Here is a 13,666-nt window from a genome sequence, read left to right on the forward strand (position 1 = left end):
AATAAATTTAGCACGTCTGATCAATATATACAACCTAACCTGGCAATACTTACAGCACCCAAAAATTATTTGTCACAAAAGTCTCGTTTGAAATAAAGTTTATCATGTTGTTGTGAAGCAATCTGGTAATCAGTGAATAAAATGATTAGAAAGATAATATACACGTAACTTAAGAGGGGATGTCACTACGGGCGGTCCACTGGATTTCGGACTCCAGAATAGTTTTCCTTCATATATTTACCACAGGTACTACCATCTATCCTTACTACTAAAATACAGTTGAAATGATCAGAGAGTTTGTTTTCCTCGACTTTGGAGGATTTATCAATTACTAGGTTCAATAAGCAATGAAACGGCCATTTTTCATGTGTCGAAATACAGCATTTCAAACGTTCGTTAAAATTACTTCGCGCTTATAAAAGCCCCAAAATTTGTACAAATTCAGCTAATTTTTATCAGGTCTTACTCATAATATATCATTTAGCTAACTTCCAATTCAAAATCGGAAGCGAACCACAATATTTATTGAACACCTTTAGTTATTTATGCGAACATCTCAAAAATATGTTCCCAAATCTTGCCGTAATTTTCACTTGTGGCACCTAGACGAGGCCTAAATTGCCATTCTACTTTTAGACTAAGAGTTATTCTTTCGATTTATGTAATAAAAATTGTGGCACAACGCGACTTTGAGGAAAAAAAAATTCAAACGAATTCTTGGTATTTTCACCTATGAAGTATTGCGTGACAGACTTCACATTCCTTTACCGAGCCGTGTTCAGACACTTCATGTCAAGTTTCTCGATAGTTTTCGCCTCAATAGAGGGAAATCGTCCAAAAGTTCCAGAAATGGAAACAAAGTTTTCCTCCTTTTAGTTAATTGGCACCAAATATTTTGTTTCCTGACATTTCAAATATATAATAATGATCAGGCTCGTTCCATGATTTGCCACTCACCTTGTTGACCTTGTTCCTGTTGATGAAAAGTACGAGAATTCAATCGCGAAACTTTTGTGGTTGTCGTACGCAATCAAAAGTATGGTACTCAGTTACTTCATTGGTAGTAATGCTGTGGCAACTCTGTCTTAAAAAAGAGCCAATGACGAAAAGATACGAAGACTTACGAACGTAATACATTCGCTGACATTTGTGATCTTTTGAACATGACTCGGGTTGCGTTACCTTCCGTGGTGGTGGTAGTGGGTAGGGTGGGAAGGGGGGGGAGGGGGGAATTACACCAGAAAATTTTGACGCCGCTCTACTCCAACGCACTGTAATTTAGATATGCCAATATAACTTCAAGGAACGCCATCAAAAGATCATACCCTATAAAAAGATCCGGCACCCAAAAAATCATAATTAGCTAGTACGTAGCCCATTTGGGTACTGTATCATCACTGCGTTATTGCGTCATTGAAACCGGCGGATCGGAACGCACCTTACCTAGGCTAACTTGAGCCGGAGTTCAAGCAGTTTTCTAAACAGAATATCCATCGTTTAGTAACAACAACATAGCTTTTTTACAACAGCCATTAGGAAAATAAAAAAAACCTGTTATATTAGAAATTACATATGCTGGGATGTGTTTTACCCCAAGTAACAGTGCTGTAACCTGGGGGGGTACTCAAAAAAGTTTTATACGGGGAGGCTCCGCCCCAAGTTCTAACCCCTTACCCTTTTATATACCATTTTGGACAGAAATTGTACCCCTTTCGTATGCCTTTTACTGAAAAAAGGTACCCCTTTCATATACCTAAAAGACACGTGACATAGCCTTAGAACAGGACGTTTTTTTGTCATTTTTATGTAGCGCTTAATAAATTAAAATAATACAGTCATAAAGTGCGTCTGTTCGAAATATTTTAATTACTGACCTTTTAAAAAAACCTAAATGACGGATTTTCATACCCTTTCATATACCTAAACTTGTGAAATCGCTACCCTTTTATATACCTGAAGCCTGAAAAAGGTACCCCTTTCGGGCGGAGCCTCCCCGTATAGGCCGTTATATGGAGTAGCCCCCCGGGTGCTGTAAACACATCCCGTGTCTGTTTTAACAAACAGTGACCACAGATAAGGCATCCACAGCGAACACACGCAATGATACGTCATTTCAAGCTTTTAATGATGCTGTTCACACTTAAAAATTAAAACACGAGTAGTACTTATGTTTCTAATTGCTCTATCAAACTTAATGCTATTAGCATAACCCAGCTGCTGTCTATTGGCAAACGTGCGATCTGACTGGTTACACAGATGCCTTCTATCGATCGTTAGCATAACCACACTGACCTACTATTGGTAATCGCGCGATCTGATTGGCTACACAGGTGCCTACTATCGATCCGTAGAAGGCTCTTGGAGCGCGCACGTAGTCTTCGCTGAATTTTATCAATCAAAACCTTCAATAAAACAATTCTAGCGATATTCTGAGTTTAATAGATCGGTCAGTGGGTTATGCTAACACAATTAGACGGCTCGCTCTCGGTTTCTACCGGCTTTTGATACTATCAGCCGGTAGAAACCTCGAGCTTGCCGTCTAATTGTTAATTAGCAAGACCAAGCTGCCGTCCCGTCTATTGGCAAAACGCGCGATCTGATTGGCTACACAGGTGCCTTCTATTTAACAATTAGACGCCGAGCTCGAGGTTTCTATCGTCAAAGTTGTTTTAGCATAACCTACTGAACGATCTATTATTCTCAGAAAATCGCCAGAATTGATTTATCGAAGGTTTTAACCGATCAGTAGCAAAACCCAGCTACAGTTTATTGGCAAAACGCACGATCTGATTGGTTACACAGGTGCCGTCTATCGTTCGTTAGCCGGCTGTTGGTGCGCGCGCTCAGTTTTTTTTTTTTTTTTGCGGAATTTTATCAACAAAACATTCAAATAATCAACTCTAGCTACCTTTTGTGTTTAATAGATCGACAGCTGGGCTATGCTAAAACAATTAGACGGCTAGCCCTCGGTTTCTACCGGCTTGATAGCCGGTAGAAACCTCGAGCTTGCCAAAAGACGGTCTGTGTTGTTATGCTAACGATCGTTAGACGGCTCTTTGTGCGCGCGCTCAGAGCTCAACAAAAAATTCAAATAATCAACTTTGGTTTCTACCGGCTTTTGATAGTTAACTCGGGGCTTCGCCCCTCGCCAACTATCAGCCGGTAGAAACCTCGAGTTTGCCGTCTAATTGTTAATTAGGAATCTGATTCAGTTCACTATTTTGACAAGATTTTCAGTGTTAGCGCTTCCCTTAGCCTTCAGACGCACAATCTAGCGGGGAGATGAATGTCGCTTCCCATTGAGGTTTTTTCATAATTTTGATGTTAAGATTTATTACGGGTACTAAACGTATTCTACCCATCACGAAATTGTGTATGCTATGCAGCAAGGCAGGTAGTCTTTTGTGAGCAAAATATAAGTATCGATTAGTAGGTTTGGCATTCCATTGCTACTGCCTTGTGCCTGTATCTTGGCAACATTGGCAGTCTTGTATAACTTCTTTAAGAGACAAACTAACTCTGCTTTTCGATGTTTGGAGCGAAATGAGACTTCAAAATGGCTGAGCATCTTTTTTAACATTGGCCGTTTTTATACTAGAGACGCGTTACCCGTCTAGACGAGCTTCGGCAGAAATTTTGTTGCTCGTCTAGTTATGCGTCTCTAGTATAAAGACGGGCACAAGACGCATTACGTGACTAGACGAGCTTCCTTTCGTTATCCGTCTTTCAAGACGCATTTCGAAAAGTACCTCGTCTAGACGGGTAACGCGTAGTGTGCCCGTCTTTATACTAGGGACGCATAACTAGACGAGCAACAAAATTTTTGCCGAAGCTCGTCTAGACGGGTAACGGTCAAATTGCGATGTTAAACGACTCAATTTTTCCCCCTTTGTAATAATCACAGATGGATATCATAGTCATCAAAACATACAGGATATTTGAGGCCGAGTTTGTCATCGATTTCACACATCCAACTGCAGCGGTCTGATACCGTAATGATTCGATTTAGCGCCCGTGGCGCTTATTTACTTTTGGCACCTCAAGAGAGGGCGCTTAATCGAGACAGGGCGCTTATTTAATTTTTTGAGAAACAACCAAAAGTTCAAAACAAAACTTTAATAAATATTAAAATAACTAACAAAAACACAAACTGTAAAAGTAAAAAATTGTTGAAAGGTTAGTTACTTTTAAAAGAATTGTTCATTTTAGCAGTAAATATATACATGTACGGTACGGTGAGTGTTGATGAGTTTATCTATTCGACGTCGATGACTTCAGTAGAGACAGTTATCCACAATAGGAACGCTTATTACAATAGAGGCGCTTATAAGAATGGGGGCGCTTATTATAATGGGGGGGGGGGGGCGCTTATTGGAATAGGGGCACTTATTGACAAAAACACATCGAAAGGGGGCGCTTATTCGGAAGGGGGCGCTTATTGGAAGGAGGGCACTAAATCGAATCATTACGGTACCCTAAAAAGGCTTCAAGGTTTTCATTCTCATCCTTGTACTAGCTCCTGTACATTCTCAATGGAGCGTCTTGTCCGCGGGTTCTCTTTCGTGACGCCAAACGAGAAAAGAAGCCGGTAATCTGGGTCCTCGTGAGCCACTCTTCATGACTCTTCTGTTTTGAACAGCCGCTCGTTATTTCCGTCCCGTGCGTTGCGCATGCTTAATGCTACTTGGTCGGGGTCAGCCTTACTAGTCTTACTACCCGTTTTTCTCCCAGTTCAAATTTTGCGGTGAGGTACATCTTTACCTGTTCTGGGAAGCGAACGCCACCGGTTCTGGGTTTTCCCAGAGCTCATCCTACTCGCGGTGGGGAGTAAGGCCCCTGGTCTGAATCTGTTAGAATAGTAGGTTGGTTTAGAGCTGTGCTACATCCATGTGCGTCTACAGAAGAACTTCTCTGCCCAGTTCCTTCGTATCCGTACGTACGTATGGTACAGCGAGGAAAATTGATGGAGCCCCACCCCGATCGTTAGCATAACCAAACAGACCGTCTTTTGATCGGTAGACGGCTCTCGGAGCAAACGCTTAGTTTTTGCTTAATTTTATCAATCAAAACCTTCAATAAATCAATTCTAGCGATATCCTGAGTTAAATAGATCGGTCAGTGGGTTATGCTAAATCTATCGACTTAGATAGTTGGCTTGGGGGCTTCGTCCCTCGCCAACTATCAGCCGATATAAACCTCGAGCTCGGCGTCTAATTGTTAAATAGAAGGCATCTGTGTAACCAGTCAGATCGCACGTTTGCCAATAGACGGCAGCTGGGTTATGCTAATAGCATTAAGTTTGATATAGCAATTAGAAACATAAGAACTACTTGTGTTTTAATTTTTAAGCGTGAACAGCATTATTAAAAGCTTGAAATGACGTATCATTGCGTGTGTTTGCTGTGGATGCCTTATCTGTGGCCACCGTTCATTAAAACAGACACAGGATGTGTTTACAGCACTGTTACTTGGGCATCTTTACATATCCCAGCATATGTAATTTCTAAAAAAGTTCGGGTTGTAGCCAGGCATGTTAAACATTTTGTAAAAAAAAGAAAAAAAGCAAATTAAGAAGTTGACACTGGCTAAAAATATTGTTTTGGACGTTTCGGCCACTACTGTTGCCTTTTCTTAAAATATGTAACGAATGTGTGATAAAAACTAAATGAACTTTCCGAGTGCGACAAAAGTCTCTAGAGCATTCTTAATGAGTCTATAAATTCTTAATGCTATTGTAAACGTTTGGTAGTGCTATGTGTTCGTTTATAGCGTTCCTAACTCGCACAGAATGCCAAGCTTCAAGAATTAGTCGTTGTTTCCACGCCGTTGACCTGTCAACAATTTCGACGTTCTCCAAATCTATTTGATGGTTGTTAAGCATATGGTGTTTTGCCAACAAAGAGTTTTTATCCAATGTTGCGATGGCTTTTGCGTGTGTGTAATTTCCAATATAACGGGTCTTTTATTTTCCTAATGGCTGTTGTAAAAAATCTATATTGTTGTTACTAAACGATGGATATTGGAAACTGCTTGAACTCCGGCTCAAGTTAGCCTAGGTAAGGTGCGTTCCGCCGGTTTAAATGACGCAATAACGCAGTGATGATACAGTACCCAAATCGGCTACGTACTAGCTAATTATGATTTTTTGGGTGCCGGATCTTTTGATAGGATATGATCTTTTGATGGCGTTCCTTGAAGTTATATTGGCATATCTAAATTACAGTGCGTTGGAGTAGAGCGGCGTCAAAATTTTCTGGTGTAATTCCCCCCTCCCCCCCCCTTCCCACCCTACCCACTACCACCACCACGGAAGGTAACGCAACCCGAGTCATGTTCAAAAGATCACAAATGTCAGCGAATGTATTACGTTCGTAAGTCTTCGTATCTTTTCGTCATTGGCTCTTTTTTAAGACAGAGTTGCCACAGCATTACTACCAATGAAGTAACTGAGTACCATACTTTTGATTGCGTACGACAACCACAAAAGTTTCGCGATTGAATTCTCGTACTTTTCATCAACAGGAACAAGGTCAACAAGGTGAGTGGCAAATCATGGAACGAGCCTGATCATTATTATATATTTGAAATGTCAGGAAACAAAATATTTGGTGCCAATTAACTAAAAGGAGGAAAACTTTGTTTCCATTTCTGGAACTTTTGGACGATTTCCCTCTATTGAGGCGAAAACTATCGAGAAACTTGACATGAAGTGTCTGAACACGGCTCGGTAAAGGAATGTGAAGTCTGTCACGCAATACTTCATAGGTGAAAATACCAAGAATTCGTTTGAATTTTTTTTCCTCAAAGTCGCGTTGTGCCACAATTTTTATTACATAAATCGAAAGAATAACTCTTAGTCTAAAAGTAGAATGGCAATTTAGGCCTCGTCTAGGTGCCACAAGTGAAAATTACGGCAAGATTTGGGAACATATTTTTGAGATGTTCGCATAAATAACTAAAGGTGTTCAATAAATATTGTGGTTCGCTTCCGATTTGGAATTGGAAGTTAGCTAAATGATATATTAGGAGTAAGACCTGATAAAAATTGGCTGAATTTGTACAAATTTTGGGGCTTTTATAAGCGCGAAGTAATTTTAACGAACGTTTGAAATGCTGTATTTCGACACATGAAAAATGGCCGTTTCATTGCTTATTGAACCTAGTAATTGATAAATCCTCCAAAGTCGAGGAAAACAAACTCTCTGATCATTTCAACTGTATTTTAGTAGTAAGGATAGATGGTAGTACCTGTGGTAAATATATGAAGGAAAACTATTCTGGAGTCCGAAATCCAGTGGACCGCCCGTAGTGACATCGCCTCTTAAGCATTGTAATACAGTTTTGTTATGTGCTTTAAAATAATTGCAGGCGCGGATCCAGGAAAAATGATGACTGTTTCCCGATAACAGTAGCCTACGTAGCTAGCGGTAGTGTTGGGTTTTAAAACGCCCAACAGCAAGCGGCGAAGCCGCGACAACGAGGCTTGGGGAGGAGAAGCTGAAATACCATTTCAACTTCTCCTCCCCAAGCCACTCGCGGCTGCACCGCTCGTTGAGCGGCTTCTCCGCTGGCTGGTGGGCGCCTTGAAACCCAACAATACCGCCAGCTACGCAGGCTAGATGACAGAAGCGCCAAAAGCGCGAGCCTCCAGGTCCGGGAGCATGCTCCCCCAACAAAAAAAAAAGGATTCTGACTCCCTAAAGTGCCATTTCCGGGTATTTTCGGACAGGATGATAACAAATTATTTGTTTCTTGGATGTTTAGATTTGGAAATTATGATAAACACTAAAAAATAGTTATTTCTAATATAAAACTTCACCGATTTCCGTAAAACGGTAAAAACCGGTCTGGATCCGCGCCTGAATTGTTCACATAAATTAAAAAAAATCCTTTAAAAGCTCGCTTTTTAAAGTTTTCAAATTGATAAACGGACCATCAGGCAATGATCACAGAATAAAAGTGCAATTAATAAAAAACGAATCCATAAAGATATTGTTGTTATTCGTCTTAGTAAACAATTTACTTAACATACGTACAGAACTGTTAGAAGCACATTGTATATTTGGTTTGGTAAGTTTTGAATTCTGTTGTAAGAAAGATCTCTGTAGACAAAAAAAACTCAGGTTAGTAACCCGAACTGTATTCTATGTACGTTTTTTAATTTATTAAATTCAATTTCATACACTTAACAGTTATTGGACGAGGTTGAGCAAAATATCGTGATTGTAAGTGGCGAGCAGATCAATTATTTGTCGAAGCCGAAGGCTGAGGCAAATAATTGATCTGCGAGACACTGACAAATTACGATATTTTGCGAGAACCGAGTTCAATAATTGTTTTATCATTCGATCACTGAATTTGTTTCGCACAAAGTATCTTTGGGAACTGCGTGGAAGCCGTACTATTTCTTGCTGAATTAATGCAGACGAAAGTGTAACTTCGCCTTCGATAATACAAGCTGGTCGTCATCCAATTCTCTTTCTTTCAGATATTGCCAAAATACAATAAGAGGAGATTCCATTGCCTTCTTTGTAGCTTCGCTGTTTTTTTCGGGCCTAGTGGAAAAATCAAACCGCACTTCTTCATCTCTGGTAAACTAGCTGCCATTTTTTCTCAGAAGTGGACACAACTACGCATGACAAAATATTATTTGTAGCAAAATCACTGTTAGACGCTAATGCGCACGATCAGACCGTTATTTGTAGGCAGTTATTTGCAGATCACGTGGTGGGCCCTCGGCCAATGAAAGGGAAGAAAAAATTACATCGAACGATAATTACAGTTACTACAACCCGACTACAACGTACACTTACAATTACATATATTACACTACGAAATTATTGGGCTTCACCGAGTCATCTACACGGTCGGAGTTAAGGCTCGTTTCCTTTCAAAAGACCAGCACCAGGGAATATATCCTTGTACTTTTATCACTCTCTAGTTGTGCGCAATCAGACGACGGCGAAGCCAAGGACAACGCTTAGTGAAATTTTATGTAATTTTTTTTTACTAGAGAATGTTCAAAATATTGTCCAGATGTATTAGATAGATAGATAGATAGATAGATAGATAGATAAAACTTTATTTTCACACGATAATAATAAAAGCTAAAAGCTTGTGGGGTCGTGTATTTAAATTTAAGATTAAAATTACAAATAAAATATCTAAAATTACAATTCTTATATTTACAGTAAAATTATCATTTGGTTATTGCGATATTATTATTTAAAAAGAAAATGTATATTTAAATATTGTAATAAGTAATGTCTTGTAATTAGCATCGTAAGTAGTGTATGTATTTGTTAAGTAAGTAGTGTTCTTTGTGTGTCAATAAACAAATAAAAAAAAATTATCATTTAATTAATTATTAACTAGAACTGTTACTATATTAGATGATTAAAATAAACTAACTAAAAGCTAATTATATATAAAATCACAGTGTCTGTGGCGGGTTGTTGAAGCCGACAGGGCGTTAAAATTAAAATCTTTAAAATATGCTCTATTGACAACATGCTTTTGTAGCAAGTAGAACGAGAGGGACTGGGCCCAACCCCAAGTGACATATTATTATGGGATCGGAAAATCCCACGTGTTGGCGAAAAACCTAGCGAGGATCGATGAGAAAACGTGTTGTTATTGTAGTTTTGAAGTAGTACCTGAGCGAGATTGAGTAAAGTGTAACATTTGGTGACCCCGACGTGACAAAGAAGCCATCGAAATGTCGAAAGTCGTCGAAGAGATTCAGATAGAGGTGAGAACAGCAATTTGTCAGCTTAGCGAAGCGAGTCTTCGAGAAATATGTGCGGGGCTACACATCGAAGTAAAAGAGACGGCGAGGAACTTGGAACTGAGGCATTAACGAATCTCAGAGAATCAATTAAAGAGAAGAAACCTGCAACAAAGGACGCGAAGAGTGAACAAGAGAGTGGTGTGAAAACCGAACAGGAGGATCGGAAGTCTGCCATCAAGTCAAGTACAAACACAGTTACGCCTAGAAGAAACCACAGCGACCCCACCGTTCAGGAAGGAATTTAAAATATCGGGACAGATTGGAGATTCACGTCAGAAAGACCGCTTGAGCTTTACCAGTTTGGCTCACCAAATAAACGCTGGATTAAAACGGGGCTATAAAGAAGAAGAAATTGTCGAGACCGTTATTCGAGCCATCAATCCAGGCCTTAGATTGAGAAGCTACTTGGAAGGTAGGCCCGATTTAGAACTTGCCAGATTACGTAAAATACTCCGGTCACATTATCAAGAAAGGGGGGCTACGGAAATGTATCAACTGCTCAGTTCGGCAGTACAGGAGAGACCCCTCAGGACTTTCTTGTTCGCCACCTTGATCTAAAGCAGAAGGTACTGTTTGCATCTCAAGAAGCAGGATCTGATTTGAAGTATGACCCAAAGCTGGTACAGTGCATGTTTCTGCATTCATTATTAACTGGGTTACGGAATGATAGCATTAAAATGGAGATAAAACCCTGCTTGCAAAACACCCAAGTAGAAGATGAAGAACTTTTTGAGAAATTGAATACAGCAGTTAGTAATGAAACAGAAAGAATGCAGAAGCTTGGTTCCCGTCATGACCAACCCACAAATCGGACCCCCACACAGCTTGTAGCTCAATTGGCCACCCATGATGACAGCCATGCCTCAGTTGAAGGTAAAACCCCAGAAAAGCCACCAAAAGTTAACCTTCTTACTGAAGTTAGAGAGTTGAAAGCTGAACTGGCTGCTATCCGGGAGGGTATGGAACAACAAAGCCGCGCTAGCCCCAAGCCGCAGTACAACCCTGTAGAGCAAGGGAGGATTCGCCCTAGAGGATGCTGGAATTGTGAGAGACAAGGAAGGGGCTTTCGTTGCAACCATTGTTTCAACTGTGGTGATGCTGGCCACTTCAGTTACCAATGCCAAAGGTCAAGCCGAAGGGGCTATAACTCAGCAAACCCCCAGGGAAACAGACCAGGGTTGCCCCCACGGGACAAGGAGCAGCCCGCCAGATTCATGAGCAGTCCCAACAATGCATGAACTGTGGAAAAAGGAGGGGATTGGGCCCATCAATACTTGCGATGCTCACAATGCCATACTAGCCACTATTGTTCAAAAGTTTGTCAGAGGGAATATTGGGAGAAGCATAAGAAACTATGTCAAGCCATCAGTGAAGTTGAACTGAGGGAAAGGGGGTCTAAGGCAGGTGTTGAAACACTGAAAACCTCGTTCCCTTCACACCTAACTCCAAGACAACGTTCTAAACCCACCAAACTAGTGGGAAGAAAATGTGTAGTTTCCTGCTTGGTCCAAGGGAGAAAAGTGGATGCCCTGTGGGATACTGGAGCTCAAGTTTGTGTTGTGTCAAAGTATTGGAAAGAAATCAATCTACCAGATGAGCCAGTAAGAGACATAAGTGAGTTACTGGGGGAAGATGAAAAAAATCTCCAGGCCGTGAATGGTACGAAAATTGCATATGATGGGTGGATTGAGGTAGAGTTCCAGTTGGCTGGGGAGGACGGGTACTCGGAGCCATTGACAGTACCCATACTAATAGGAAATGAAGATAATCAGGAGTATCCCATCATTGGCTTTAACGTCATTGAAGAGGTCATTAAGTGGAGTAGTAGCCCCAACAAAACCAGCCTATTTCCCCGAATAGTGAATGACTCGTTCCCATCTGTGAAAGAGGGCGAAGCGAGAGCGCTGGTTAATTTCATCCAAAGTATGGATGACGAGGCTGACACTAGCATGCTCAGAGTTGGCAGACAAGACATAAGTGTCCCACCAGGAGAGACTGTGAGAGTCAAATGTCAAGTACACTTTGGACTATTGGAAGAAGATTTGCCTGTTGTGTTTGAGCCCAAAGAAGAAGGGACGTGGCCTGAGGGGCTAGAAGTTAAAGGCTGTCTTCACCGAATTCCCCCCGGGTCGTCGAGCCGAATGTATGTTCCAGTATGCAACAACACTGAGCGAGAGATGACCTTACGTAGGCGGACAGAACTTGGCACTATACAGTTAGTGCAATCCGTCACGCCACTGCCAGTCGAAGCTGAACAGAAACAAGAGGAAGAGGAAGGTGAAACTCGGAGTGAGGCAACCAGTTATGAGTGGGGACCAAGTCAGCCAGAACAAGGTGAAGCACAGTGGACTCCCCCAGTTGATTTGAGCCATTTGTCAAGTGAGCAACAGGTGATTGTCAAGGGAATGTTGAGGGAAGAGTCCGGGGCCTTCGCTACAGATGATGGTGACATTGGATGTGCGGAACACTTGAAATTAGAAATCAACCTGAGAGATGACGTCCCAGTAAAAAAAACATACAATTCAATTCCAAAGCCCTTGTACGAAGAGGTAAAGTCACACTTGCAGGATATGTTCAATCGTGGTTGGATAAGCGACTCAAAGTCACCCTACTCTTCCCCAGTGGTGTGTGTGAGAAAAAAAGATGGCAGTCTAAGACTATGTGTCGACTATAGGCAGTTAAACAGCAAAACTGAGGATGACCGCCAGCCCATCCCTCGCATCCAAGACATCCTGAATAGTCTCAGTGGGAACACTTACTTCTCAGTGTTAGACCAAGGAAAGGCATATCACCAGGGATTTGTAGCAGAAGAACACCGACATCTAACGGCGTTCATCACCCCTTGGGGTTTATACCAGTGGAACCGCATCCCTTTTGGCCTTAAAAATGCACCGGCGGCTTACCAGAGGTACATGGAGAAATGCCTGGAGGGTCTTCGTGATGAAATATGTATTCCATATCTTGATGATGTCCTATTGTACAGTAGAACATTTTCTGAGCATGTAGACAATGTGCAGCAGGTACTTAGATGTTTGCAGGAGTATGGTATCAAGCTAAAGCCAAAGAAATGTGAGTTGTTTAAGCCCCGTGTTCGTTACTTAGGCAGAATAGTCTCAGCGGATGGCTACACGATGGACTCAGCGGACGTTGCAGCAGTGGCAGCCCTTAAGGAAACTAAACCAGGAACTGTTGGTGAATTGCGCAAACTCCTGGGTTTCATTAGCTATTACCGCCAATATATTCGCGACTTCTCCAGATTAGCCAAACCCCTGTATGACCTACTCTCAGTCAGAGAATGCAGTGAACAGCCCAGCAGAGCTAAAGGACAGAAAGAGCACCCCAAGTGGAAGTTGCCGACATCGAAAGGACAATTGTCGTCAAATCACAAAATTCTGTGTAATGAAAGACACCAAGAGCGACTAAGCTTCTTAATTGAACTTTTAATGCAGCCAGGGGTAATGGCTTACCCTGACTTTGAACGACCATTCGTACTGCACACGGATGCCTCAAGTGAAGGGCTTGGGGCGGTACTCTACCAAGAACAAGGGGGAAAGTTGAGAGTTGTTTGCTATGGCTCAAGGACATTGACGCCCGCGGAACGGAACTATCACTTGCACTCAGGAAAATTAGAATTCTTGGCCCTAAAGTGGGAAATTACTGAAAAATTCAGGGATTACTTATTCTATGCCCCATCCTTCGTCGTTTTCACAGACAATAACCCGTTAACGTATGTGATATCATCAGCAAAGTTGAATGCCACGGGGCATCGCTGGGTAGCCGAGTTAGCAGACTATAACTTTACAATCAAGTACCGACCGGGCAAGACTAATGTTGATGCGGATGTTCTGTCAAAAATTCCATTGGACATAGACAAAT

At 41.5% G+C, this 13,666-nt stretch overlaps 1 long non-coding RNA gene across 1 annotated transcript in view; it reads right to left on the reverse strand.

Annotated features, from left to right (window-relative positions):
* Positions 1-49: 49 nt before the first annotated feature.
* Positions 50-13,666, reverse strand: part of LOC144637879 (uncharacterized) — a 28,936-nt gene continuing 15,319 nt past the window's right edge. The window contains exons 4-5 of the long non-coding RNA XR_013567814.1: positions 8,037-8,102; positions 50-122 (exon numbers count right to left, since the gene is read on the reverse strand). This is a non-coding gene — a long non-coding RNA (uncharacterized LOC144637879). The remainder of the gene's footprint in view (positions 123-8,036; positions 8,103-13,666) is intronic.

The sequence above is a fragment of the Oculina patagonica genome, chromosome 2 (assembly GCF_052425735.1).
Source record: "Oculina patagonica isolate OP01 chromosome 2, crgOcupat, whole genome shotgun sequence".
NCBI lineage: Eukaryota > Metazoa > Cnidaria > Anthozoa > Scleractinia > Oculinidae > Oculina > Oculina patagonica.